Here is a 19,576-nt window from a genome sequence, read left to right as displayed (position 1 = left end):
GAGCGGTACCCCTCATCCAAAAACACAGGCATAACCACAGGCAGGATTCTACTGATGTGCACAGTTTTCCCAATTTGGTGTCCATGATTGCCAATTGCATCCTAGGTAGATTTGCCAATTCTCAGCCTGGCACCCCCAGGGTATAGTTCCAAGTTTCCCTTATGACCTCATCTCCTACCATTCCTTTTCACATACCTGGCACTTCCTGCTTAAAGGTATTTCCTCCTATTGCTCCATCCACTTCCTTTCTATCCAGTCGCCCACCAATCCAATCTATTAATTAAACATTCATTGAGTTCCTCTACGTGGCAAGAGCTATGCTGGCACAGAAGCCACAAAATGGAGGAGATATTATCTCTATTATGAAGGATGAATGAGATATTGTCTCTATTATGAAGGATTTACAACTGAATGGGCAAGACACACGGGCAGAAAGTCCGTTACCAATGTGAAAATACACAGATATGCCCGGGTGACCTAGAAGCAGAGTGGAGATACCTGGCTAAGCCTGGGGCTACCAGGGGAGGCTTCCTGGGAGGGAGGATGCCTTCACTGACTCCGAAAGTTAAATACATGAGGAACAGAGGGAACGAGGATCGTGAAAAAAACAGAGCAGTGTGGGTACCAGTAAGAAGTGAAAAACCATAGTGACCAGAGTGGGAGGCTATATCCTTGACATTAGCCAAGGCATAGGGCAAATGTGGTCCCCTTCAGGAATATTTCTCCGACTTAGAGAGTTAAAAAAATTATATCTTAATCTCCTATGCCACTTTCTTTGCACCTTTTAAAGACCCTAGTTACTTTTTATGTGTTGAATTTCTTGCTTATTTTTCCCCTCCCCTTTCTAGAGTGTGAGCTCTTTTCAGAGAGGCATTGCATCCTTCTATCCCAACATCAACCAGCAGACAATCTCACATACAGTAGGCATTAGTAAATGTGGCTTAATGAACCTATGCAAAAAATTAGAAATAGACCCATTCAGGACATGCCCTAGTTCCGCTGAATTCAATATCTAAGGTTGCAAAGGGATTCTCATAGGACAGAGTGCATATGAGGTGGTTTCCACTGAAAGGTCTATTGATCTCATGAAGAAGTGGCAATGCGTTTGGGGAGGGAGTTGCAGCAAGATTTTTTTTTCTAAACATCTTTATTGGAGTATAATTGCTTTACAATGTTGTTGTTAGTTTCTCTGTATAACAAAGTGAATCAGCTATACATATACGTATATCCCCATATCCCCTCCCTCTTGCGTCTCCCTCCCACCCTCCCTATCCCATCCCTCTAGGTGGTCACAAAGCACCGAGCTGATCTCCCTGTGCTATGTGGTTGCTTTCCACTAGCTATCTATTTTACATTTGGTAGTGTATATATGTCCATGCCACTGTCTCACTTTGTCCCAGCTTACCCTTCCCCCTCCCTGTGTCCTCAAGTCCATTCTCTACATCTGTGTCTTTATTCCTGTCCTGCCCCTAGGTTCTTCAGAACCTTTTTTTTTTTTTTTTTTTTTTTAAGATCCCATATATATGTGTTAGCATACGGTATTTGTTTTTCTCTTTCTGACTTACTTCACTCTGTATGACAGTCTCTCGGTCCATCCACCTCATACAAATAACTCAATTTCGTTTCTTTTTTGTGTGTGTGGTACGCGGGCCTCTCACTGTTGTGGCCTCTCCCGTTGCGGAGCACAGGCTCCGGACACGCAGGCTCAGCGGCCATGGCTCACGGGCCCAGCTGCTCCGCGGCATGTGGGATCTTCCCGGACCGGGGCACGAACCTGTGTCCCCTGCATAGGCAGGAGGACTCTCAACCACTGCGCCACCAGGGAAGCCCCTTAATTTATTTCTGATCTGATCTTTATGATTTCTTTCCTTCTGCTAATATTGAGGTTTTTTTGTTCTTCTTTCTCTAGTTGCTTTAGGTGTAAGGTTAAGTTGTTTACTTGAGATTTTTCCTGTTTCTTGAGGTAGGATTGTATAGCTATAAGTTTCCCTCTTAGAACTGCTCTTGCTGTCTCCCACAGGTTTTGGGTTGTCGTGTTTTCATTGTCATTTGTTTCTAGGTATTTTTTTATTTCCTCTTTGATTTATTCAGTAATCTCTTGTTTATTTAGTAGTGTATTGTTTAGCTTCCATGTGTTTTTATTTTCTAGATTTTTTCCTGTGTTGTGGTCGGAAAAGATACTTGAAACAATTTCAATTTTCTTAAATTTACCAAGGCTTGATTTGTGACGCAAGATATGATCTAGTTTGGAGAATGTTCCATGAGCACTTGAGAAGAAAGTGTATTCTGTTGTTTTTGGATGGAATTCCTATAAATATCAATTAAGTCCATCTTGTCTAGTGTGTCATTTAAAGCTTGTGTTTCCTTATTTATTTTCATTTTGGATGATCTGTCCATTGGTGAAAGTGGGGTGTTAAAGTCCCCTACTATGATTGTGTTACTGTTGATTCCCCCTTTTATGGCTGTTAGCATTTGCCTTATGTGTTGAGGTGCTCCTAGGTTGGGTGCATAAATGTTTACCATTGTTATATCTTCTTCTTGGATTGATCCCTTGATCATTATGTAGTGTCCTTCTTTGTCTCTTGTAATAGTCTTTATTTTAAAGTCTATTTTTTCTGATATGAGAATTGCTACTCCAGCTTTCTTCTGATTTCCATTTGCATGGATTATCTTTTTCCATCCCCTCACTTTCAGTCTGTGTGTGTCCCTAGGTCTCAGGTGGGTTTCTTGTAGACAACATATATATGGATCTTTTTTTTTTGTATCCATTTAGCTAGTCTATGTCTTTTGGTTGGAACACTTAATCCATTTACATTTAAAGTAATTATTGATATGTATGTTCCTATTCCCAGTTTCTTAATTGTTTTGGGTTTGTTTTTGTAGGTCTTTTCCTTCTGTTGTGTTTCCTGCCTAGAGAATAGCTTTTGCTTGTCTGTAAAGGTTTTAATTTCTCTGTCGGATCTGAAGGAAATTCTTGCTGGGTAGAGTCATCTTGGTTGCAGGTTCTTCCCTTTCTTCACTTTAAATATGTCCTGCCACTCCCTTCTGGCTTGCAGAGTTTCTGCTGAAAGATCAGCTGTTAACCTTATGGGGATTCCCTTGTGAGTTATTGGTTGCTTTTCCCTTGCTGCTTTTTATATTTTTTCTTTGTATTTAATTTTTGATAGTTTGATTAATATGTGTCTTGGTGCGTTTCTCCTTGGATTTATCCTGTATGGGACTCTCTGCGCTTCCTGGACTTGATTGACTATTTCGTTTCCCATATTAGGGAAGTTTTCAACTATAATCTCTTCAAATATTTTCTCAGTCCCTTTTTTTTTCTCTTCTTCTTCTGGGACCCCTATAATTCAAATGTTGGGGCATTTAATGTTGTCCCAGAGGTCTCTGAGACTGTCCTCAATTTTTTTCATTCTTTTCTTAAATTCTGCTCTGTGGTAGTTATTTCCACTATTTTATCTTCCGGGTCACTTATCCGTTCTTCTGCCTCAGTTATTCTGCTATTGATTCCTTCTGGGGAATTTTTAATTTCATTTATTGTGTTGCTCATCATTGTTTGTTTCTCTTTTAGTTCTTCTAGGTCCTTGTTAAACATTTCTTGTATTTTCTCCATTCGATTTCCAGGATTTTTGATCATGTTTATTATCATTACTCTGAATTCTTTTTCAGGTACACTGCCTATTTCCTCTTCATTTGTTTGGTCTGGTGGGTTCTTACCTTGCTCCTTCATCTGCTGCATATTTCTTTGTCTTCTCATTTTGCTTAACTTACTGTGTTTGGGGTCTCCTTTTCACAGGCTGCAGGTTCATAGTTCCTGTTATTTTTGGTGTCTGCTTCCAGTGGGTAAGGTTGGTTCAGTGGGTTGTGTAGGCTTCCTGGTGGAGGGTGTGGTGCCTGTGTTCTGGTGGATGAGGCTGGATCCTGTCTTTCTGGTGGGCAGGACTGCATCTGGTGGTGTGTTTTGGGGTGTCTGTGAACTTATCATGATTTTAGACAGCCTCTCTGCTAATGGGTGGGTTTGTGTTCCTGTCTTGCTAGTTGTTTGGCATGGGGTGTCCAGCACTGGAGCTTACTGGTCGCTGAGTGGAGCTGGGTCTTAGTATTGAAACGGAGATCTCTGGGAGAGCTCTCACCAATTGATATTATGTGGGTCCGGGAGGTCTCTGGTGGACCAATATCCTGAACTTGGCTCTCCCACCTCAGAGGCTCAGGACTGACACCCTACTGGAGCACCAAGACGCTGTCAGCCACACAGCACAAAAGAAAAGGGAGGAAAAAAATAAAATAAAATAAGTTATTAAAGCAAAAAACTATTATTAAAATTTAAAAAGTATTTTTTTAAAAAAAGAAGAGAGCAACGAAACCAATAAACAAATCCACCAATGATAACAAGTGCTAAAAATTAAACTAAGATAAACATAGAAATCAGCAAGTAGTCAGTTGCCTACAGCAAACCCCAAGTCTACAGTTATTCCCAAAGTCCACTGCCTCAATTTTGCGATGATTCGTTGTCTCTTCAGGTATTCCACAGATACAGGGTACATCAAGTTGATTGTGGAGATTTAATCCACTGTTCCTGAGGCTGCATGGAGAGATTTCCCTTTCTCTTCTTTGTTCACACAGCTCCTGGGGTTCAGCTTTGGATTTGGCCCTGCCTCTGCATGTAGGTCACTCTGTGGCATGTGTTCTTCACCCACATGGGATGGGGTTAAAAGAGCAGCTGATTAGGGGGCTCTGGCTCACTCAGGCTGGGAGGAGGCAGGGGTATGGAATGCGGGGCAAGCCTGTGGTGGCCGAGGCCGGTGTGACGTTGCAACAGCCTGAGGCGCACCATGTGTTCTCCCGGGGAAGTTGTCCCTGGATCACGGGACCCTGGCAGTGGCGGGCTGCACAGGCTCCCAGGAGGGGAGGTGTGGAGAGTGACCTGTGCTTGCACACAGGCTTCTTGGTGGCTGCAGCAGCAGCCTTAGCGTCTCATGCCCGTCTCTGGTGTCCACACTGATAGCTGCAGCTCGTACCTGTCTCTGGAGCTCATTTAGGCGGTGCTCTGAACCCCCTCTCCTCGTGCACCCCAAAACAATGGTCTCTTGCCTCTTAGGCAGGTCCAGACTTTTTCCTGGACTCCCTCCTGGCTAGCAGTGGCGCACTAGCCCCCTTCAGGCTGTGTTCACGCAGCCAACCCTAGTCCTCTCCCTGGGATCTGAACTCCGAAGCCCGAGCCTCAGCTCCCAGCCCCCGCCCACTCCGGCGGGTGAGCAGACAAGCTTCTCGGGCTGGTGAGTGCCGGTCGGCACCGATCCTCTGTGCGGGAATCTCTTTGCTTTGCCCTCTGCACCCCTGTTGCTGTGCTCTCTTCCATGGCTCCGAAGCTTCACCCCTTTCACCCCTATCTCTGCCAGTGAAGGGGCTTCCTAGTGTGTGGAAACTTTTCCTCCTTCATGGTTTCCTCCCAGAGGGGCAGGTCCAGTCCCTATTCTTTTGTCTCTGTTTTTTCTTTTTTCTTTTGCCCTACCCAGGTACGTGGGGAGTTTCTTGCCTTTGGGGAAGTCTGAGGTTTTCTGCCAACGTTCAGTAGGTGTTCTGTAGGAGTTGTTCCACATGTATATGTGTTTTTGATGTATTCGTGGGGAGGAAGGTGATCCCACGTCTTACTCCTCCGCCATCTTGAAGGTCCCTCCCGGCAGCAGCATTTTTAAATCTGCATCATAGGTCATCATAATGGGAAGACCGGTGAAAGCAATTTCACACTGAAACACTCTCCTGCTGCCTGTAACTTGGCTCAGCAAATGTCACCCCACAACTATTTACTACCATATTTATTGTTTTGACATTAGCTTATGAATAATGTCGACCTAGAGACCAAGGGATGACGCTATGCAACAGCAGCTGTGATGGGATGGTCCAGAAAGGCAACGAAAGCCTCACTAACATCTGAGGAGGAGGCGTTCAAAGTAAACTCCAGCAATTACCAAGAATCATAACTTCCCCCATAAAAACAGTCTGAGCAAAGCCTAAATGGTGCTTAAAATAGCATTTCTCGCCAAAACTGCCTCATAAAATTGCAGAACCCAGTTGAGATAGCTATATCTATCATAGGCCTTCAGGCAAATAAACCTCAGATTGATGGGGATGATGTCAAATGGAATTCCTTTGAGTTTTATAGTCACATTGACATTCTGATTCCAGGCACCAGATGCGAGCTGGGAGCCAAATGGTTTATTAGTCATGTTTTTCAAAGTGAGAGCTGAGGGACATAAAGAAACTTAGCGGGGGAAACCCTATTGTTGATATTGTGCATGATCATTGTAAAACTCTGAATGCTTTATGATGGTCTTTCCACATCATACCTTAAACTTATATTTTCCCAAATCATTTTTGTATCTCTGTTCTGCCGCTAGGAAGATGGCTTTCTAGAATGAGCCATAGCCATGATTCTTGTCATCTCAACAGCTCTGATCACCGTGTTCCAGTGAAAAAGGAGGCATCCAACCTCTCTGCATTTAAGTTCCCTCATTGGCTACTTGGGTGATTTTGATGCCTCCGTCCTAGTTTTGCTGCGATGATTAAGTGAGCGAGAAGGGGCCTAGAGAGTGCTAAGTCTGGTGCCTGGTACCCAGGAAGCACACAACTAATTTTTCTTGTTTTAGGTTTTACATTTAGGTCTGTTATCATTTTGAATTAATCTTTTCAGCGGCTACAAGGTATGGAATAAGATTCATTATTATGCATATGGGTATCTAATTATATGAACACTATTTGTTTAAAAAGGCTATCCTTTGTTCATTGAATTGCTCTTGCACCATTACTGCAAATCAATTGACCAAATACTTGTAAATTTTTTCCTGTACTTTTAATTATTTTTTCTTTGATCTATATGTCTATCCGTTCTCTACTACCACACTGGTTTGACTACTGTAGCTTTATAGTAAGTCTGGAAACATTTAGTGTGAATACTAAATAGTTCTTACATTTCAAAATTATTTTGAATATTTCATTTCCTTTTCCTTTCCATACAATCTTTAGAATCAGTCTATCAACTTCTACCAAAAACGCTGCTGGTATTTGTTTGGAATTACATTGAATTTGTAGATTGGTTTAAGGAGCACTGACATCTTAAAATTGATTCTTCCAATTTATGAACATAGTATATCTCTCCATTAATTCAGGTCTTTCTTGATATCTTTAATTAAGATTTTGTAGTTTTCAGCACAAAGACCTTTCAGTTATTTTGTAAGAATTATACTTAAATATTTCATGTTCTTTGATTCCATGGTAAATGGTAAGGGTTTATTTCAAATTGCAGTTGTTCATGACCAGGATATAAAAATGTGTTGTATATTGATCTGGTGTTCAGCGATCTTGCTAACTTCATTTATTAGTTTTATGAGGTTATTTTGCAGATTCTTTGGGATTTTCTACATGGAAAAAAAATCACATTGTATATGAAGAGACAGTTTTATTTCTTCCTTTCCAAGCTCTATGGGTTTTTTTGGTGGTTTTTTTTTTTTATTTCTTTTTTGCCTCATTGCACTAAGACCTCTGGTTGATCTTGAATAAGAGTCATGAGTAGCTTTGTTCTTAGGTTGAAGGAATTTAGTTGCCTTTAGGTAGGATGTTAATTCTACTTTTCTTTGTATGTGTCTTTCATCAGGTTGAGGATCCCCTTATATTCTTACTTTGCTGAGAAATATTTCTTAAAAATCAAGAATGATGTTGAATTTTGTCAAAGGCTTTTATTTTTTGCATCTACTAAATTATCATGTTTTTTTCTTCTTTATTCTGTTGATACAGTGAGTCTTATTGATTGATTTTCAAATGTTGAGCTAGCCTAGCATTTGCAGAGTAAAACTACTTGGTCATAATGCATTATACATTTTATAAACTGTTGGAATTGATTTGCTAGGTTTTAAAAAATCGTATTTGCATCTGTGTTCATAAGGGGTCATGGCCTGTAGTTTTCAGATGTTCTATATTTTTGTCATTTTTCGATAATTTTTATCTTTCAAGAAATATATGCACTTCGACTAGCTTGTTATATTTGTTGTTGTGTTGTTGATAATCTTTCCTTTCTACAATTTTGATGTCTTAAGACCTAAAGTAATACCCCCTCTTTTATTCCTGATGTTGGCAATGTGTGTCTTCTCTTTTTCTCTTATTTTCCTGATTAGTCTGACTCTTGGCTTATCAAATTTATTGATCTTTCCAAAGAACTAGATTTTGATTTCATTGAATTTTCATTTGTCCATGTTTTATTTCATTAACTTACATTGGTATATTAATTTTTTCCTTCCTTTTCCTTCTTTCTGTTTAATTTGATTTTCTTTTTCTAGGTCCTTCTGGTGAAAGTTGGTCAACAGTGCAAATTTATTTGGCCAGCTAATAGCACAGCAGTAATGCTTAATGCGTAATTAGCATTTTAAGCCATAGGACCAGCCCTATAGACCTGGTAGGATTTTCCCTTGACCTGGCCGCTGATAAACTGGGAGCTACTTCATATGACTACAGGATGTGACAAAGGAAATAATGAAAGAATGCCAGGGATTTAGAGAACCTTGTATGCAGGGCTAAGTAATTTCCCTTTTGCTAAAGTATATTGATAGATTTGAGTGGTAGAAACGTTGTTCTGGCTTTAGTGAGAATAGATGAGAATGGGCCTGAGTAGAGATAAACTTCCCAGGTGGCTCCTGCAATAGTACAGGAATGTGATAACATGTGTCTTAACTAAAGTAGGGGTGGTGAGGAGGGAGGAAAAATGCAGACTTAAAAGATTGGAGGGATAGACTTGGTGATGTGGAGGGACCGGAGGAAGGAGAAGAAGGATGACACCCTGGTGGCTGGCTCAGGTAGTGGGCAGGAAAATGATAGACTGAGAATATAGGAAGAAATTTATCCAATGAATATAATGCCTCTATACACACACACATATGGCAGTGATTTGGGGCATCTTGATTTTAAATGCTGGTGGAATTTCCAGCTTGAGAGGTCCAAGGACTATTGGATGAGCCGATTTTGCTATCTGGAGAGGGGTCTGAGTGGAGACATGGAATATAGATTTGATGGATTCTGTATCAAAAAAAAGTTATAAAATTCTTAGGAAACCGGACATTATTGGTCACAGGGGGGTTTTCCAGGAATATAATGTTCTCTGACACTGGACTCTATTCATGGTCATGAGATGTACACTAGAACACGTCCCATATTTCCAAAGGAAAAATTAATTTCAAAAATTAATTTCACGATTAAATTAATTTTATGATGAGAGAATTAATTCCATGATGATCTCTGCTTTGAAAGCTGATTTGGTCAGCTGGAAGAAAAGCCTGTTACAAACAGTAGTAGAAATAGCAGGAAGACATTCTTGCTACAGAAGGTATTTTTATGGCTGGTTTTTCTTATTTCCGAAGTAACACTTGCACACAGTTTTGTAGCTGTGTTACAGTAGTACTGTGTGTCTTCCAGTCCCAGGCCTCAGTCACTCCACCTAGCAACCCTCACACCCCTATTTCCCAGAGGCAGCCACTTTCTAGACTTTGGACTGTCTAATTTAGCAGTTAGTTGCATATGTAAAAATAACATGCTTATACTGCTATTTCATCTTTTATATATTTAAATATATTTCTTATCTTCCATTTGGGGTAGAGAAGTTAGTTTTTTTTAACTCCCTCTGAGAGGCACAGAGCCTTCTCTTTATCTGAAATTCTCAAAATAATAACACCATAATTTTAAGTAAGTCCATATTTAATGTTTACACTAATATGACCATGTAAATAGTGTCCTCTGCTGAGTCACGTAGTCTACTACCATTATGTTTCTATTTTTATACGACTTATTGTTTTACAAAAAAGTTAACTATTTTCTCATTTTATGTGGTTAGTAGTTGTCTATGCACTGATCACTAATTCTTGCCCTCAACGCCCTCCCCCAGATCTGTGAACTTCTCTCTGTACTATTTTCTATTTGATAATCAGCTCCGTTTACCTACTCAGTTTTTATGCCAAACTTCCCTCCTGAATCTCTCTAGTTTCCTGTTCCCATCTATATTGGAGAATGTGGCTAGCTCTACAGGGGCAGATGCCTCGTGATAACTTTACTTGTAAGTTGAGATTGCTCAGTGAGGGGGTAGTGAGTAAGAGGAAAGAGAAGATGGCAAAAAAGGTAGAAATTCCTATTTAATCCTCTCAGACAAAAAAGGGGAGAGACGGCAACTTCCTGAAGTCCAGTTATTGGTTTATTTGGGCTCAACATCCAAAGTTGCAAATGCTTTACCGTCACCTTCAATTTCTCCTTCAACCTTCTTCCTGGACTTACTTTCTTTTCTGTCTTCATCTACCTACAATCATTTTTCTGCAGACTTCATGTAGAGTGTAACCTCTGATCACCTGCTTTTCCCCTCAGACCCCTGCACTTTGTTTATTCTTTCTTTAATTTGTTATGTTTACCCTGCTTACTTCCAGAGAATTCTTGAAATGAAACAGATCTTTTTATCAGTCTGCCTTCTACTGAGCCCCTGATGCTTGATCTCTGAGCACCTGTCTGAGTCCTCTCCCCTTCCCCTGCTCTGCCCTGGGAGGGGCTCTCCTTCTCTGGCATGTGCCACGCTCTGAAGACCCCACTCCTTGCAGATATACCTGTTCAGTCTGTTCCCAGCTGACTGAGCCACTCTTGGGTATAGAAGGGTCTATTGACCCTCTGTCTTTCAGGATGCTCCATCATTTGAGAAAGGAAAAGAACTGTCACCTAGAGGATGGTCCCTCCTAGATATAAACTGCAGATCCCACCTCCTGTCACTCCTACGTGGGAGGGCAGTGTCGTGGCAGAGCCTGCCCCATCACTAGTCACCTACATGGATGCTGTACGTTTGTCACATCGAGTCCCCATTTTTAGTAAGTGCCTCCCTTCCACTAAGTTTAGATGCTCCTTAGGGCAGCAGCAGAACATTTTGTATTCACTGCAGTCATGGGCATAAGAAGAGTCAAGTCACTTGCTGCTTCTCCATCTTCAGCTGGACCTGGATACCAGCTAATATCATCAAAGGTTGTCAGCGTCCGCAGAGGCTGCAGGAGGAGATTAATCCCCACCCTTATGCTCTCAAGGAAGTGGTCCGTGCTGAAAGTTTCCTCTGCCCTGCAGAGAAACAGGTGCCAGAGAAAACAGAAAAAGGCTCTCTCTCTTTCTTTTCTCTTTTTCTCCATGTCAGACAAGGAGCTGACATGTTTGCCTGAAATCACCTCCGCTGCAGGGGATGCAGGTCTGCAGAACAACCACAGGATTAAAGCAATACATTTCAAAGTCTCTATAGCTCTAATTAGCAGAAGGCACTACAAGACGCTGGGCTTCGTGGTCATGGTCAAAGCTAGAGGTTTAATCAGACTCTCTAAATATGACTTGAATCTCAAACAAATTATTTTCATATTTTAAAATTCCAAACTCTTTTTTTTTTTTGATGGCTTTAGGCCTCTTTATTTGGCTGAAAAACATTTGAAGCGTGAAGCTGATGAGACCATCAGCGCCAGCACCATCACGAAGCATCCTTGTGTCCAAACTCTTATAAGATTTTTTTTTTTACTCAAAAAAGAAAATCTCACACAGCAACTGTAAACATCACATTTCTGAGCTTTTTCTTAACAGAAAATTGAAAGCCTGACTCATTAATCAACCACGGCAGACATGGCAACCCACCCTCCTGGAAACCGTCTTTTCCTCCCCCATTTATGGGATTTGCTTTGCTTTTTTATTCCTTGGTTAGGTGTATCTGGCCTCTAAACATTCTCCCTTCTTCTATCTCTGATTCTTCTCTTCTCCCGAGATTCTGTCCTGAGGAGTTTCTTAGATCTCCTTCCTGAAGCAATACAGGCAGCCAGGTCCCAACCAGGATGCCAATTAGCCGTCTCACTCTGGGTACCACCTGGAGTTACTGGTGCCATTCAAGCCAGGTACCCTGAGATGCTCACTGAGTTTGAACGTGGCGTGATTCACCTTGGATTGCAACAACTCAAATGAGCCACAGGGTGAAGCCGTCCAGTCTTTTACAAGTCACTGCTTTGGTGCCCTTGCTGTGCCTCTGGAGCTAGTGGTGCCTGATGGAACCAATCCCATGATTGCCTGTCAAGGAGGAAACAGGCATAGCCCAGAGCCATACGAGATCATCAATGGTGGGTTCTGGAGTTAACACTGAACCTATGCCTCTGACCTCAAAATTCAGTCTTCTTTTATGACTCTTCATTGCCTACACAGTATCTTCCCCTTAAATAAATTAAGCAATTCAAATCAGAGATAGAGCACCACACAATGTTGGCCATCTTCTTGGGAGACCTGGGAATCCTCCTTCAGAAAGTCAGGTCCTTGGAGCTTGGAGCACCCATACCCTGAAGCCGATGGACACCCAAATGGCATTGCTCACTAGTGACTGAACTTCAAGTGTATTCTCTTCCTCCATCCTTTCTACTTTCACTGCTGCCTCCATTCTGTCAGTTAAGGTGATGAGAGCTACTGAAAATCCATCAATGTATCGCCCCTTCTGCATAACATTGACTTATGATTGACACTTTATACCTGTCAGAACTCAGAGAGGATATTGCAATTCCCCAAGGCAGGGCAGCAGGAGGGGTCTGTCTCTTCACCTGAGGCAGCCTGCGAGATGGAAGGGCAGAGGGTCGGGGGGAGTTAGAAGGTCAACATGTATAGGGGTGGTCTGTGGTCTCCAGCTGAGAAAGCAAAAAATTAATACAGCATTAGTTTAAAGCTTCGGAAGAATGTTCCACAAGACACGTTCCACTAAATTATTGTTTCATGGATGTTAATAATAGTGTCTTTTGGGAAAAGTTTCTGTGGTGAAATAAGGTATAAAACAACAGCTCAACCAGGTTTATTTGGGATTATTTCTACAGGACTGTATGTAAGCATTTCCCAAACACTAAATAAAGCATTCTGCAAAGCCTATTTTGCAGAATACATTTTGTTTTTCCTACTGATTTCTTTGTTTCTGTCATATATTCTTCTTTCGTCTCCACAACAGTTCTGTGACTTAGTTATGGTTCTAAGTCCCACTTTGAAGATGAGGAACATGGAGGTTTAGCAAAATACTGGTATTTCCAGGGCCACGTGGATCACAAGTAGTAGAACTTTGGGTTGGTTTCCTGGCTGCAGGATCAGTTCTGGATTTGCTCTGTGGTCACCCTTGGAAAACCCTACTCTTTCAATCTTCACATTGGATAATATTATTACTCAGTTCTTAGAGGGTAAAATGAGTTTCAAATGCAAATGTAGCATAAAATACAAAGTTCTCTATAAATGCTAGTTATACTATTTCAGAAATTCACTAGCACTAACATCTTTATATGTAAATTCAAACCTTTGGCCGACATGATTTTTTAGTCTCGTGCAGTTCAGTAGGTCTCTGATTTGGGTAAGATAAGAGCTAAATGAGGGTCAGAACACTTGAGCTAAGGTGACAACTGTGGGATACCAGGGAGACTGTGTTCCTTCTCCAAGTTTCAGATCTGGATTTTTAAATAATTTTTTTTCCTTCTTCTCTCCTCCTCCCCTCCTCCTTTACCCCCTTCCTCTCCTTTTCCTCCTTCCCCCTCCTTTTCCCGCTTCCCCCTCCTTTTCCCCCTTCCCCCTCCTTTTCCCCCTCCCCCTCCATTTCCCCCTTCCCCCTCCTTTACCCCTTCCCCTCCTTTTCCCCCTTCCTCTCCTTTTCCTCCTTCCCCCTCCTTTTCCCCCTTCCCCCTCCTTTTCCTCCTTCCCCTCTTCCTCTTCCTCCTGCTTCTTCTTCTTGATGTACTGTTGATTTACAATGTTGTGTTAGTTTCAGGTGTACAGCAAAGTGATTCAGTTATACATACATATTTATCTATTCTTTGTAAGATTCTTTTCCCTTATAGGTTATTAGAAGATATTCAGTATAGTTCCCTGTGCTATACAGTAAGTCCGTGTTGGTTATCTATTTTATATATAGTATTGTGTATATATTTAATATTTTTTATTTTTAAATGGTGCATAGTATTGTTTTCTCTGACTCTTATAGAGCTTTTGGAAATCTAATGTGGTAATAAACATGTGAATCGTTCCATGAGAATACACTGAATTGTACGTTATAAGCTACTAGCATTATTCTCTTCCTTGTGACATGAATGACGGCAGCGATTGTGGGTAATTTGTATCTGAGCCTTTTGCTCAGGGGAAGGAACATGCAAACAGCAGGGAGAAACACAAGTGGAAAATAGGACACGGATGAAGTAAATCTTTCATGAAAATGCAGAAGGGTCGTTAGGACAGAGCCTTCGCTGCCTGGCTGGCTAACTTCCTAGACAGAATTCCTCCACTCCTGAGAACAAACAGCGCATTGTGACAAAAATGAGAATCATTTCTTTCTGAAGGAATATTGTTTTATTCAGGCAAAAAGGGCAGACAGCAGAGAGCAGAAGTACAAAGGGCAAGTTGAAATTGGAGGACAGAGTTTAAAGGAAGGCTTATGGGCATTTTTAAAAACAAAAGTAGGACATGACTTAAAAGAAGAAAACATCATCTAAATTTACACTTATAGCATGATGACAACTATATATAAAAGAGCAATGCAGTGGGAAACAGTCCATGAGAAAATTCACCGTATGTTGTTAAGAAGGGATGCTTGGATTATTGTTAATTGCAATGACCAAAATTTCCTGAGAATTTATCTATTCCAGATACAATCCACATGTTAGCTTGGAACACCCCAGCTGAGTAAATTTCATATTCCATTTCACAGGCGAGGAAGTTAACATTTGGAAAGATTTTTGTTGCTGTGTCTTTAATCTTTCATGTTATAAGCAGGTGTTATGGTTTAATTTTAAAAATTTGACTAATACACGTGTGATGAATCCTAATTATTTCAACTTGCCTTAAGGTTTATAAAACTGAACAAATCACGAGAACACATTTTTCCTGGTCGTCTGTCCTCATCACTGACTTCCTTCCGCAATAACGTCGTGCGTTTTTCTTTCCCCTTTACCTTTCTCCACGTTCTTTTGCAACCCTTGCTGTTCTTGGAATCCAACCCATTCATCTATTCCCCCGGCCAGATCCTCACCCTCTCCATTCTGTGACTTTTAACTCATAAGCTGCAGAAGCCATTCCTGGAGCAACCCTACATGTTATCTGCAGATTCTGTTTCTAGCAAAAGGCTCAGTGAGGCAGAGAAATGGAGGGATTGTCACCTTAACCCTGGCCATCATGGATCCCAACATGGAGCTTTGTCCAGTCAGGTTCTCTGCAACCTCTGTAAAAGCCCCTCCCCCAGATTTTCTGCTGGTTTAGCTCAGAGAATACGCACCACCTCGTTCGTGGTCCCTTTCTCCTCCCCACCCCAGTCCCCTCTTTCACCTCTTCCCCATATACTGCAGGCCATCCTCACCAGAATCTCTGACTGCAGGAAAGGGTGAATCAATCAATGTCACTTTAAAATAATAGTCAATTTTTTTTTTTTTTTTGACGGTACGCGGGCCTCTCACTGTTGTGGCCTCTCCCGCTGCGGAGCACAGGCTCCGGATGCGCAGGCTCAGCGGCCATGGCTCACGGGCCCAGCCGCTCCGCGACACGTGGGATCTTCCCGGACCGGGGCACGAACCTGTGTCCCCTGCAGCAGAAGCCCCAATAGTCAATATTTTTAAAGTAGTGACAAACGCTGTTTTGAATATTTTACACATAATATTTAATTTAATTCTTTTAACTATTCTGAGATGTAGGCACCTTTATCATTCCCATTTACGAAGGAGGAAACTTGGCACAGAGAATTTAATTAACTCACCCAAGGTAAGACAGCTGGTAAGTGGTGGTGCTTTTATATACATTCAAACATATGGAATTTAGCTCCAATATAAACATTTTCTTAACTGATGAGCAGTGAGAGGAAGATACCTAGGAAGGAATAAACAAACCCTCCCAAGCCCCACCTTCCCAATAACCAAATATCAAGGTCAAGCTCGGTGAGCCTGAGTGACAGCAGTACACCCTAAGCATCACATGTCTGTGGGCCATCGGTGAGAAGCTTATTGCAAAAACATTAACAATACTAATATTCCTATAATTTCAATTACCAAGTTATACTTTAATTGTTGATTTCTAACTTAATCATATTGAGGTCACAACAAATGGTCTGCATGCTACTGATTCTTTGGCCGGTAGTCATTTTTGTCCAAGTGTTTTAGTAAAGAATGTATGTTCTCTGCTTAGAGTCAGGCTCTATGTAAGTCCTATAAAACAAGTCTGCGGATATAAAATCAAATTAACCATCCCTGCCTGGGACCTGATGCGCCTCCTGAATGACGCATTCTTCTCTTTCATCAATTTGGAAATTCACAACCTTGGAGCCCGTCTCAGCCCCACTCTCTCTAATCCCTCCCACTCTGCTCTTTCTTGAACTCCTGTAAGATATATGTTGGATTTGCTCATTTTAGTTTCCATATCTCCTGACCTCTCTTTTATATTTTCCCCATGTTGTTTTTCTGTGTTGCATTCTGGGTAAATACATGCAATTCCATGTTCTAGTTTCTTAATTATTTCTTCAGTTGTGTACATTTGGGCTGTCTAATTTGTCCATTGTGATTCTAATTGCAATGACTACGTTTTTCATTTCTGCAAGTGCTGTTTGGTTCTTTTACAAAAATGACTGGCTTTTGCAGATAAGATCTCAATTCTGTCTCACTTGTTTAGTCATTCATAATTTAAAATTTTTAAAATATATTTATTTTTAATCTATATCAAAATATTATCTTAAAGTCTGGGGAGTCTAAATAGCTTGCTTGTTTGTTTGCTTTGTATTCTGCTTCTGCCACTCTCACTGGCTAGATCCTCTTGTGTTTTATAATTTTAATTTTGAGCTCATTCATTCTGATTTCATTTCTGTGAATCCTGAATGAACTGGATTGAGAGTATGCCTTCCAGAGAAGATTTGAGGACCAGTTTGCCATGTGTTTCTGGGGCCTTACAAGTCTCTGACTGTATTTGTGATAATATTTAAAGTTTGGGAATCTTGGACTCTGTACACAGTTGGGATCTCGAACCCCATTGTAGCAGAACTGTGTTAGCACATGACAGATGCTCTTTGGATCTGAAAAGGAATGAAAAAAAAAGAGCGAAACCAGTGCATTATTTTCATGCTTTCTTTGAAAAAATTGCCAAAATCAAGCAAAAAAATTTTTTTAATTAAGAAAAACTAAATGTAATCCTGGTTCTTCCAGAGGGCATGTCTTTACAGGCTTTTAAGAGCTGCAGTTTGATAATTCCTAAATCATGATTGACTAAATCAGAATTTATATATTCCTCTGACTAATCATAAAACATTGGAACTAAATAGGGCCTCAGAGATCCCACAGGCCACCTGCCTCATGGCATCATTTAGGGTCTCACTGCTTCTCCAAGGCTGAGCGTTTGCCAGTTGCTCTAAGGAAAGGGTTTGAATTGTTCATAGTGTGTATCCAATTGGAAAAAGAAATATGTGAACAGGAAAGAAAGTTTGAAGTTCAAATTGGCCTTAGCCAGTGAAATGCCGTATCTCAGATCACTGATAAAACCATCCTGACAACACATTCTGCTGTGTTTTCTCCCCAAGGGCCTTTCTGTGGAAGGCCTCTTCCCTACCAAAATGTGGCACGTGATGTGACGGAACAGCCCACCAGTCTCAGGCTTAGGGATGTCCAAGGATTTAGCTTTGATTCGCCCCCCAAACAGGGCATTTCAATGGCTCTGGAAATGTTATTTGATTTTATTAATATTTGCTGGCTCTGGAGGTACAGACCAAAACCTAATCCCAGGGCACAAGTGACTTCTGTTTTCACCTCTCTGTTATCCGAGAACACTTATTATCAGGCAAGTCCTGGGATCCCTGGGACATGACAGCACTGGAAGCTGGCAAAAATTGTGACCCCACCCCCACCCCGATCTGAATCTCCTGGTTTCTACCTGCTCCTGATTCTTTGTTTGGAAACACCATTTCCCTAAACAAGTCACTCTCTGGGGTCTAATGACTCAGCTGTAACCAAATAAATGTGAAGCTTCCTCTAGTATCCATTAAGCATTTCCTTGCTTGAGTGATTGTTTTTACAACTATGTCCGCGATGGGCTCCCATCCAGTCCTCAGAGAGCAGCTCATGTAAGAAGGATCCACTGTCCTGTGGTTTTGTGAGTTTAAAGAAGATGCACATACTGGGGTTTGGGGCACGAGGAAGTCAGTCAAGACACATAGGAACCTTTTGTTTAACTGTAGAGAGAGGATGGATGGGTGAACAAGTGGTGCTGATAACAGGGCCAGAGCCACTGTAGCCGAAAATACTCTGCAGGCTTCAAGCTTGTTCTGCTAACACAGGAAAACATTTTGAAAATTGCTCCCAGGAATTAAGATAGAACCAAAACTGACCTTGGGTTATCAGGGCCTGGGGTCATGCCCCTTGATCTTGCACTGGCTGTGTGACCCGCGAGAGATAACTTGACATTTCTGAGCTTCAATTCCCTTACCTGGGAAATGAGGCAACTCAAACCTGAAGATCTCAAAAATCAACTCAAACATTGAAGTTCTGTGATTCTGGTTTCGTCATTTGACCGTTGGAGAGACCGAGTCTTGAGAACTAAAATGTCTTGCCCACAGTGACGTGGTCGGGAAGTGACAGAACTGAGGCCAGAGGTCAGGTCCCCTCACCTCCCTGACCCCCATTTCCAGGACCCTCCCGTCACCTCCCACTCCCCTGAAAACACAAGGAGGAATTTCATCACACTGTGCAGTCAAGGAGGAGTTGAGGGACTTTGGGCTCTCAGGTCTCCAAATCCTCATTTTCACATATTTGTCTGTTTCTTCTAATGTTTACGTTTGGTAAATTGTCTATAAAATGTTCGTGCTTTGGGCAAGCCCTTTTTCTCCGGAAGGGAAACAGAACTGTATGACTCATCTTTTCTTCATAATTAAACTGCTGTCAGGACCATGGATTGATCACCGCACACGGATGTCCTGCCTAGGTCCACCTGGGGCTCCAGTGACATCACTCTTGGACTGAGAGATGGGGTGGGTGGAGTTCCCTCCTTCCCTTCCCTTCCAGAAGCAGCCTGAGCTCAAACTACATTCCCACCTGTGCAGTCAGCATTCATAAAATATGCCAGTCCCAGGCCATTTCGCCTCACCCGTCACCAACCTGACCTCCGACATTTGTGCACACAGCAACCTTCCTTGGACAGCTCTTCTTACCTTGTTTAATTGGATAACACCTACCTGTTTGTCATGAGTCAGCCCAACGTCACTCCACTGTGAAGACTTCCTGGGTTTCACCACCTCCCCAAACCCAGATGAACACGGTGCTTCCCTTCCCTGTACCTTCCCGAGCAGGTCTATCAGGGTGTCCCCCTGCCAGTGGGTCTCTCCTCCCACCGTGGTGCCCTCGGACTGGAGTGCTGGCCCTCCTTCCACCCTTTGTTTGGTTAATTCTCCAGCAAATTCTAAACCTCCACTACGGGTTTACTCTTCAGGGAAGCCTGTCCTGACCTGTGCATCCCCACAAGACAGTAAGTTCCTTTGTACTACACTGTATGGATTCTGAATATGAAATAGCTGTCT

Source organism: Globicephala melas, chromosome 17 (assembly GCF_963455315.2).
Source record: "Globicephala melas chromosome 17, mGloMel1.2, whole genome shotgun sequence".
NCBI classification, from domain to species: Eukaryota; Metazoa; Chordata; class Mammalia; order Artiodactyla; family Delphinidae; genus Globicephala; species Globicephala melas.
Note: the sequence above shows the minus strand (reverse complement) of the source record.